This window comes from Poecilia formosa, unplaced genomic scaffold, assembly GCF_000485575.1.
Source record: "Poecilia formosa unplaced genomic scaffold, Poecilia_formosa-5.1.2 Scaffold20, whole genome shotgun sequence".
NCBI lineage: Eukaryota > Metazoa > Chordata > Actinopteri > Cyprinodontiformes > Poeciliidae > Poecilia > Poecilia formosa.
Window position 1 is genome coordinate 3,836,903 of NW_006799959.1, and position 8,879 is coordinate 3,845,781.

Sequence of the window (8,879 nt, forward strand, 5' to 3'; positions counted from 1 at the left end):
TTTGTTAGCTTGTGCATTCGCTAGTGGTTCCAGGTGGGGATTACCTGAACACTCATTATCACTCATGGCGAAGATCGTCATTGCAGACTTGCCTGCTCCACACGGCTCCCTCAAGTCTCTGGCAAAATACTGCTAATACCCACATTTCACTGATATACTGTAAGCTCCAGTGAGCAGCAAAGGGTACACACTGCACATAAAATGAACCTGTCTGGGAGGAATGTTTCACTTCCATCAGGGAAGAAAAAAGCACGGCAACTTCGAAATATTAGTTGTAAGTTCACCAAACTCTTCTGCTGAAAGCTCTTCTAAGCTGGCAGATGTATGACTCTGTCGTTCTTGTCGACCGTGTCTCATCTGAGTGAAAGCTGCTTACAAGCTGCTCCGGCAGTTTACAAATCTGTCCCCGGAAAACAATTTCACTTTCACAGATCTGCCTCACACCCATTGTTTTCTGTCTTCTATGTCCCAAGTAGGCATTATAGCCAGCTCACTCCTTCTTTGATCCCACACTCTGTCACATTTATTGCTACTTGATTGGAGGTTTGTAGGAGATTCACTGCTTTGTGTATTCTAATAGTCGTGATAACAATTCAACTGTATTATTGCTGTTTTAGCGCATTTAAGACAAAAGTTCAAATGAAAATGTTCCATCTGTGCCTCAAAGGTTTAGACTTAGCAGGCAGTTTGCAAATGTTTTTAACCACACAAAAGAACATTGACCCTATGATATTAGATATGGCCACTGTGGAGATTGTGATTTTTTTTTTTTCACTTTTACAGAGTCTTGTGTCTAGAGAAATGTTTGTGTCATTTCAAAACTGAAACAAACGTCCTTGTTACATTAAAATAACTTTAAGTCTAAACCTGTCAGGGTTATGAAGGATTCTGAATCTCTCTGTCCATACTGTGGGATTGCTTTGCAGGCTTTGAAAGCCATTTTCTAATGAGATTTTTCAACATTGATAAGGATTTAGACTATTTCTCTGCATTCTTATGAGTAACGGGATGTTTTTTTTTTATTATTTGGAAGAAAAACTTTGGCACACCATATTCTTCTTAGGCCAGGCATAAGGAGAAAGCAGGAGATTAATGTCGCATTTGGACACACACCCGTACACAACAGTTGGCAGAAATTAGTTTAACTCCTTCCATGTAGCCATCAGCCTATTGGCAGACTCCATGTTTAGTTTCCTTCTTATCTTTCCATCAGTGTTGGAGAAATATCTATATGCTGTAAAATACACATTTTTAACAAGGGTATATGGGAGGCACTGAAGTCTTCAAGAGACATTTTTTCAGAGATGATTCTGCTCCTCCTTGGTTTTTAAATGGTAATCTGCTGTGTTTGGTGTAAGCCAACAAGCAGAGGGGACACAGCAGCAACAGTTTTATGCTTGTTTGACAGCGATATAAAGGGAAGATCATTAATAGAATAAGCTTAAACATTTTGTATTTCTCCTTGACAAAGAAGCTGTGCAGGGAACCTCTCTCGATGGCCCCGCAGCTTCATTCGCAAGACGCAATGAGGTGTGGCTGAGGTGAACGCGACTGTCTCTAAAAGCAAACACAATGCACTCACAAACCATCAAGGCGCATCTGCCTTTGTCTGCGGATCTGCCTCGCCGTCTTTTTCCTCTCACAACCCCAAAATATTCTCCGACACGCAGGCTCACATATAAATTCCTGTCATTCTCAATCCTATCATCCAAATTCACGCTCCCTTTCAGTTGTTTAATCACTGCAGAGGATTGTGGGACACAGTGCTTGATAGACAATAATAACAAAACAAAAGATATTAGTTGGGCAGCCGTCAACACAGATTCCAGTCTCAGCAGCACAAAGCACTTCTGACCTTGAGCTGTGTTAGAGGAAGATATAGAAAGCTGTTTGTTGGTCTTCCTCGGCGATCGGCCCCTCTGTCGCCTTTCCCCCACAAACAAGCACACACACACACACACACACACACACGCACACACACACACACACACACACACACACACACGCGTCCCCTCACCTATGCTCCCTCTTAACCCCAGACCCACATAAAACTGATGCAGTGTCTCCACTAATCCCCGCAGCTTTTATAGTTCTGTCCCACTTCCTACCCCGTCATTCACACACAATCATACAAGACTAATCTCTTTTATTCTAACACCTAGCGGAAATGAGTGTTGCCGACATCACTGAAAGCCACGTGCAGCACAGTTTCATATACTGTATGTAAGTCAGCAAGTATTTATGCATATCTCTACCCTTGAATCATTGTGTTCTCCGTTCCCTGTTGATATTGAATCGACTTTCTACGTTTCCTGTAGACGCAGGAATTTTGATTTCCGAATGAAATGTAACAGTTCACGGTACAAAGCAGCAGGGAAAACAAAACCTAATCCTAATTTAATAAAGTTTGAAAAATAACTTCCTGAATTAGAAATAAGTTATCTTTTCCATTGTGTTAACCAGATATCACAGAAGACAAAAGGTAGGATAATGATGTCATATCCGGTGTTTGTGGTTCAGCTTAACAACAAAGTAAGTTGTAGTTTCATCACAATTTGGCAACCCTTTTAGGTCCTTTATGTACCTTCCCATTAATACCAATATTAATGTGTTTATGAGTGTTGGCACTGATCTAAGGCCAGTCGCTATATGAACAGAATGGGTCATGTAGCATCAGAACTAATGGTGAAACTAAATGAACATCTGCAACTCAGATAATGGAGACACCATTTAGCATTTTTATATGCCGACAGGTTTTGTGCTGGCTATGGTGAGGAGATGAAGGGAAACACCAATAAAATAAAATCAGCTCATGTTGCTGGAGTAAAGTGACTTTTTCTCAGTCATCAACTTCACAAAACTTTTACATCAAGGTCAGCGGCTTTTTAGCACTCAAGCAATTAAGCATCACAAAACCAAGCACAATAAAATGTGGCCCAGTGTTTTTGCAGGTCGGTTGAACTGCTTATTTTCAGCTGGGTTACAGGCTCTGGATACACAAACACCAGACTGTAATTTAGCTAAGATCCAAGGCTTCTTTGAAGATGCAGTCCTTTACACGGCTGGTGAGATCCAGACGTTCATGTGTGCGTCCTCACCACTGCAGCCTTTGAAGCTGTGGGCAAAGAGGAAGAAAACTGCTAGGGATATGCCTCTGTGATATCACAGGCATTCCAGCTGTGACTCCACCTCCCTGGGAGTTGAGCATGAATTCTGGGATTCAGAGTTTTTCCCAGTCACTTTTGTTCTCTGTGTGTAGTCCAGGCCTTTGTTTCCCTTCCATGTCTGGGCCTAACATCTGCTCCTGTTGTCTCTTGTTCAGGAATTACTTGACAAAACTGCACCTTGTCCTGAATATGTTTGCTTGTGCTGGCTCTTGTACTAACATCCTCTGGATTTCAAGCCTTCTGAATCTCCCCAAAGCTCTTGAATATGCTTTGCCTCCTTTTTGTGACACACTTTTTGATTTTGCTTAACTTTTAATTAATATGCGTGGATACAACTCTAATTCAGCAATGACCTTTTGTGGCTTACCCTCCCCACTGAGGGTGTCAATGAGTGTCTGTGGGACAACCTGTGTGTCAACAGTCCTCGCCTCAATTGTGCAGGTCATACAGGGTCAAAACTTAACATTTCTGTGTTTAAGAATTCATTTAAATCTCATCTAACGTTTTAATTTTGTGAGAACATAAATTTGGGATTTTCATCAGCTGCGGCCCAAAGAAAATAATTGCTTAATTTTTATAATCTTTGTGTATGTAGGGATGAAAGTTATGTGAGTTTCCCTTTTACAACTTCTTGAGATAATTTAATTTATTCTGATGCACCTGTACAGCTTTCTTTAAAGACTGAACCACTGTATCTCATGGGATTAAGACATAATAGGTGGAAATAAACCTTATTCAGTTTGGTGATAATAATCACTTTTGGATGTGCATTAAAATAAAAACAATATTTTATGTATTCCCCAGCTGTTGTAAAATAATCCCTTTTTTCCCCAAGACTACAAGCCACTTTCACATTTCTTGTGTTTCATCATACTTCCTAATAAAAGATTAAGAAGATTATATCAATGTCATTTAATTGAGTAATGTGTAACTTTCTTGTGTGCCATGATATTTGTTTATACTTCAAAACAGCACGATTCTATATGAAGAAAGGTTCTTTCATGATGTAAAAGATGGATTTAGAGTTTTGTACGTTCAGTTTATTCTTCAGTTAGATTAGCATCTCTTGTCACTCTTGTGTTTGTTCAACCTGTTTATAATTTCCTTTATCCTTGTTTTCCCAGTTCAGTCAGTCGACCTGACTCAGAGCTGGTTCCCTCTCAGTTGTTCCACCTGACCTTCATTTCTGTACACACACCCAGCATAAACGCCTCCTGCTTTTTTCAGATCCTCCTGAAAAAAGCAGGAGGCCAGCGCTCAATATTTGGTTCTGTATTGTTGTTCCGTTGTTCAGCCGTATGCTTAGTCCCCTCTTACTTTCTTGTTTGGGATTAAGTGTTCCCATGAGATATGATTCCATTTGACTAAAACCACTTTCCACATCGTCCACCTGCCTTCAGCCTGCCCGTCATTCCTCACCACACCGCCACCAACATATGAAAGGACCAAAGTAACTGACATCAGCCATAAATTATACTTCCAGAATTGCAAGCATGCCTAAGTCTGTGTATAATTTTCAAAGTATATGGTTTTTATTTTTGATTGAATAATAATTAAATAAGAAGGAGAAACTATGTTATTTGATGAATACGCCAGGAACATGTAGATCAGCATGAAACTCTTAAAATCACTTTTAACTGCTAGTGCGTGTCAGCTTATACATGACAAAAGTCAAGCACTTTAAATACCACAAAGAACCGTCCACCATCCACCCGATGTTTTCTAGATGTCTTCATTGTCAAAGTCAAGATTAGATTACTTGGTAGCCTGTTAAGGATGAAAACCCAGACAATAGACAATTTGCTGGGTCTATATTGCTGCCTTTACATCACTACAAGAAAGTTACTAGTTACAATATCAGCTGAGATTTGTCTGTGTAGAGTTTTCAGTTTCTTTCCATGCATGCTTCAGTTTTCCCCAGGTACTCCTTCTTCCCACAGTCCCAGAGCATGCATGTTCATTTAAATGGCATCCTTAAATTACCATTAGCTACGAATGTGCTTGCACGGTTGTTTGTCTCAGTTCTCTGTGTTGGCTCTGAGACACAGAAGCTCATCATTTAGAAGCTCGCACAGCTTCTAAATGATTATTTTTTTTAGTGTGACTGTTTTTAGAATGACCTCAAGCCTCATATTTATCCTGTTATGAATGGTTTGTGTGACGCATGAAGGTTACATTCTGTTTTCATGAAATGCTGCAACAATATGCATTCACATCTCTGAATAAACAAACGTTTTCATTCAAATGTGTATATAAAATATACATTTTTTTTTTTAATCAAACAAATAAATGCCAAAGTCCATCCATCCAACTTTGCTAATGTCTTTGCTTTTTCCCACTGAGCTCTCTGTCCAGTTCTGCACCTGACCTGTACTCACTGTAAAACCCCATCGCTTCCTTGTTTGACATAATGATGTGATGCTAGATTGCAGCAGTAGATTTGATATTCCATGACAAAAGTGGGCTCACCTTGTCCTCTCTAATGAGTTGGATCATCACAAATGACAGATCACAGTACTGTGATAGACTAGTGATTTGTCCGGGGTGTTCCATTCCTTTTATGTGCTCGCTACAGGGACAGACTCCAGCTCTTTCATGGCCCAAAGGCAATCTGTGGGTACAGAAATTTGATGGAAATTTTTATTTTCAGGCTACAACTTTTCTTGTTTTTTGCTCATTCGCTGCATATCAGTGCATCGAAATTGAAAATTCATGTTAAGCCATGAAAAAAACCAGTGACCAGTATGTATAACAATTTTTTTTCTAGATGAATACATCATTCATTATTTTATACAGCATAAAATAGGCTTTTAAAATAAAATAAAATAAAATAAAACCGTCACCATTTAACAAGCCAGAGTCTGGAAAATGAATAAAATTGCTTCAACCTCATGAAAACCAGCTCTGGAGAAATGTTAACAATGGGTCTAACGTTGTGGCACGTAGGAGTAATGTTAAAAAGGTCAGCCATTGCTTGGAGAAAATGAAGTTGGAGCTAAGGAACAGGTTTGAGACGTGGAGAGCAAAGAGAACGACAACAAGCAGCATGTCCGTTCCCACAAATGTGTGGAATAGCATGTTTGTATTCCTCTGGCTTTCTCTGTGCACAGAGGAGCAGGGGAGGGGGCTCCGCAGTCGGTAGGTGGAAGGTGGTCTGGCATTTAGGCGCTTGACAGTATCAGTAGTGTGTGAGCGAATGTCAGGAGCGCGTGGGTGTGCAAGCTTAGCGGAGGGGTGATGAGGAGATGCTGGGGTGTTGTGGGGTTTTGCAGCAGTTGGGGGGGGGAGGGGCTCTGACTGAGCCACGAAGCAGATGTTGCAGATGTGAGTGGGTGTTCTCAGTCTGGAAGTCCGGGAATTCATCTCCATCTTAGTCTCCATTGAGGATTCCACTGCTTACTAGCTCATTAGCAGCCCCAGGCTTCGCTGTGAACATTTCTAACGCCTGACTGGCACATTGCCAGGCTACATATAGAGCAAAGTTTAGCATGGTGAAAGTACAACCTTTGAATTCTGAGAGGTGCCCAAGCGATGCATCATCATTTTGCATTGCTCATCACACAGTAGAGGACAGGGGTTAGGTGTGGGAGAGAAAGAAGAAACGTTTGTCAGAGTGCAGCTATTTCTGAAAAAAGGTATGGCATGTCAAGGTGCTCTGTGCTGACACCACACAAACCTGCTTTCATCTCATTTCTACAGATTCACATACAGTACCCAGGAGCTGGTGCCACAATTCTGAGTAAACATCTCAAAGACTTCCCCCAGGGTCATTGTTGACTTGCTTTATGGTGGCAAAAATTCCCATCATTAATACATGCATGCACCAATTACTCTACAAATCAATTATTTAATCTTCCCATGAATTAACCATCCAAGCAATCAGCCACTTATGAGAAAGTCAATCACCGTTGATCTAATAAAAGGAACCAACAGATGCCAGTATGTCCTTCTTCTACCTCAACAGGCAAACATGATGGAGGGAACACAATTGATGCTACATTTGATCTTTTTGCTAGCAGGGTAGCCCACAGCAATCTGGTATTAGTATTTCCATTATTTTATCCTAATGTGGGCATTTTTTGGCATATGGTTGGCCATTTTAGCTTTGAAAGTATGGACCTATATTCACCCTTAGCAGTTTAAATTAGTTCTGTATTAAACATTCTGTCTTTGTGGAGGTTTAAATGTTGTATCCTCAGATCAAGATTTGATTACATTGAACTTTCTGACATCTTCAAAAAAAAAAAAAAAAAAAAAAAAAAAAATCTGAACGTTTTTTGTTTAATCGAATCATTCTTGTTCACAAGTTCCATAAAGTTTTGAATGAGATTTGCTTTCAAGTCTTGAACAAATCTTGAAAAAAAAATTTTTTTTTGAATCAATGTGATGTGCTAAATATAAAAGGATTACTTAATTAAAAATGTAGATGATACACCTGCACTCAGGGCCGAGTTGAAATTGCAGAGGCTCCTGGTGTTGAACGAAATCCCTCCTTGACATTTGAACTCAAAGTTTTTTACTTTCATAATTTTACATTTACACTGGTCATTAATTATCAGTAAAAGAGGTTAACAAGGACACTATGCCATTTAGTTTTTTATGCCAACATCTGATATAATAATACACTGATATAGAGGTTTGTGTTTATACTTGCTTTGAGATGAAACCAGGAGAAAACTGGAATCAGAAATAAATATTTATTTTAAAAATATATTGTGATTAACACTTCTGCATGTGCTAAGCAAGTGTATAAATGTTTTACACTGCACATTTCATTTCTTTATCTGGTACATGTGATTTTGCACACAGGAGACAGGAAGCAGAGACACCAGTAGATGCAATAATTATTTTTCCTTGGGGCATTAACATGACCTGCTTTATTTTGAGTCAGCAGAGCACTTCCATTTTCATGAACATGATCTCAGATGGTGCCTAATTGGCCACATAAACCAAAAGGTTCCTTGTTAGTACAGATTGATTTGCTATCACAGCCCAATGCTGCTCCACACCTCAGTAAGTTGGTCTGAAGAGTTAATTATAAATAAGTTTTACCTGTAGATGCTTTTCAAGACAAACAGAGAACTAGTATTGGTTGCTCCTCTTGTATGTGGAGCTACAGCTTCATCTACCTAAAGCTGAGCAAGCATTTAGCTGCAGCTAACAGGATTTATAACTACTATACATGTCACCGGAAATTATTGAAAACTATTCTAAATAAAAATGAGCATAATCAATCACATTTGCTTGTTTTTTTTTTGTTTTTTTTTCGCTGTTTCTTCAAAACATGCCTTGCAGATGATGCTCAGCTGCTGTACATGATGATTTAACCTTGACTTTTCTCTATTACACTTGTTTAACTTTTCTGAAGCCTGTTCTGCACTTTGTATTTATAGGGTTCAGGGACTGGCCAGAATTGAATCAGAAAGCAGCTGAAGTTGAAATGAAAATGTTTGAAGACGCTGAGCCTTGGGAACTACTGATCAATTTCAAAATATTGGAAGAGAAGCTGGTTCCTCAGGAGCAAAGTAAAAATGAATGATTTAAAAGTCTTGAGCAGAACAGAATGTGATAGCGAGGAATCTGAGAAAGCATCATTATCTTCAGCCTCCATTTCCATTAAAAATGAGTAAACAAATATGAAAAGAGAATTTGGTTGTCAGAAAATCCAAAGCCACTTTATTAGAGCCATGCATACATTTCAGATCTGCAGGT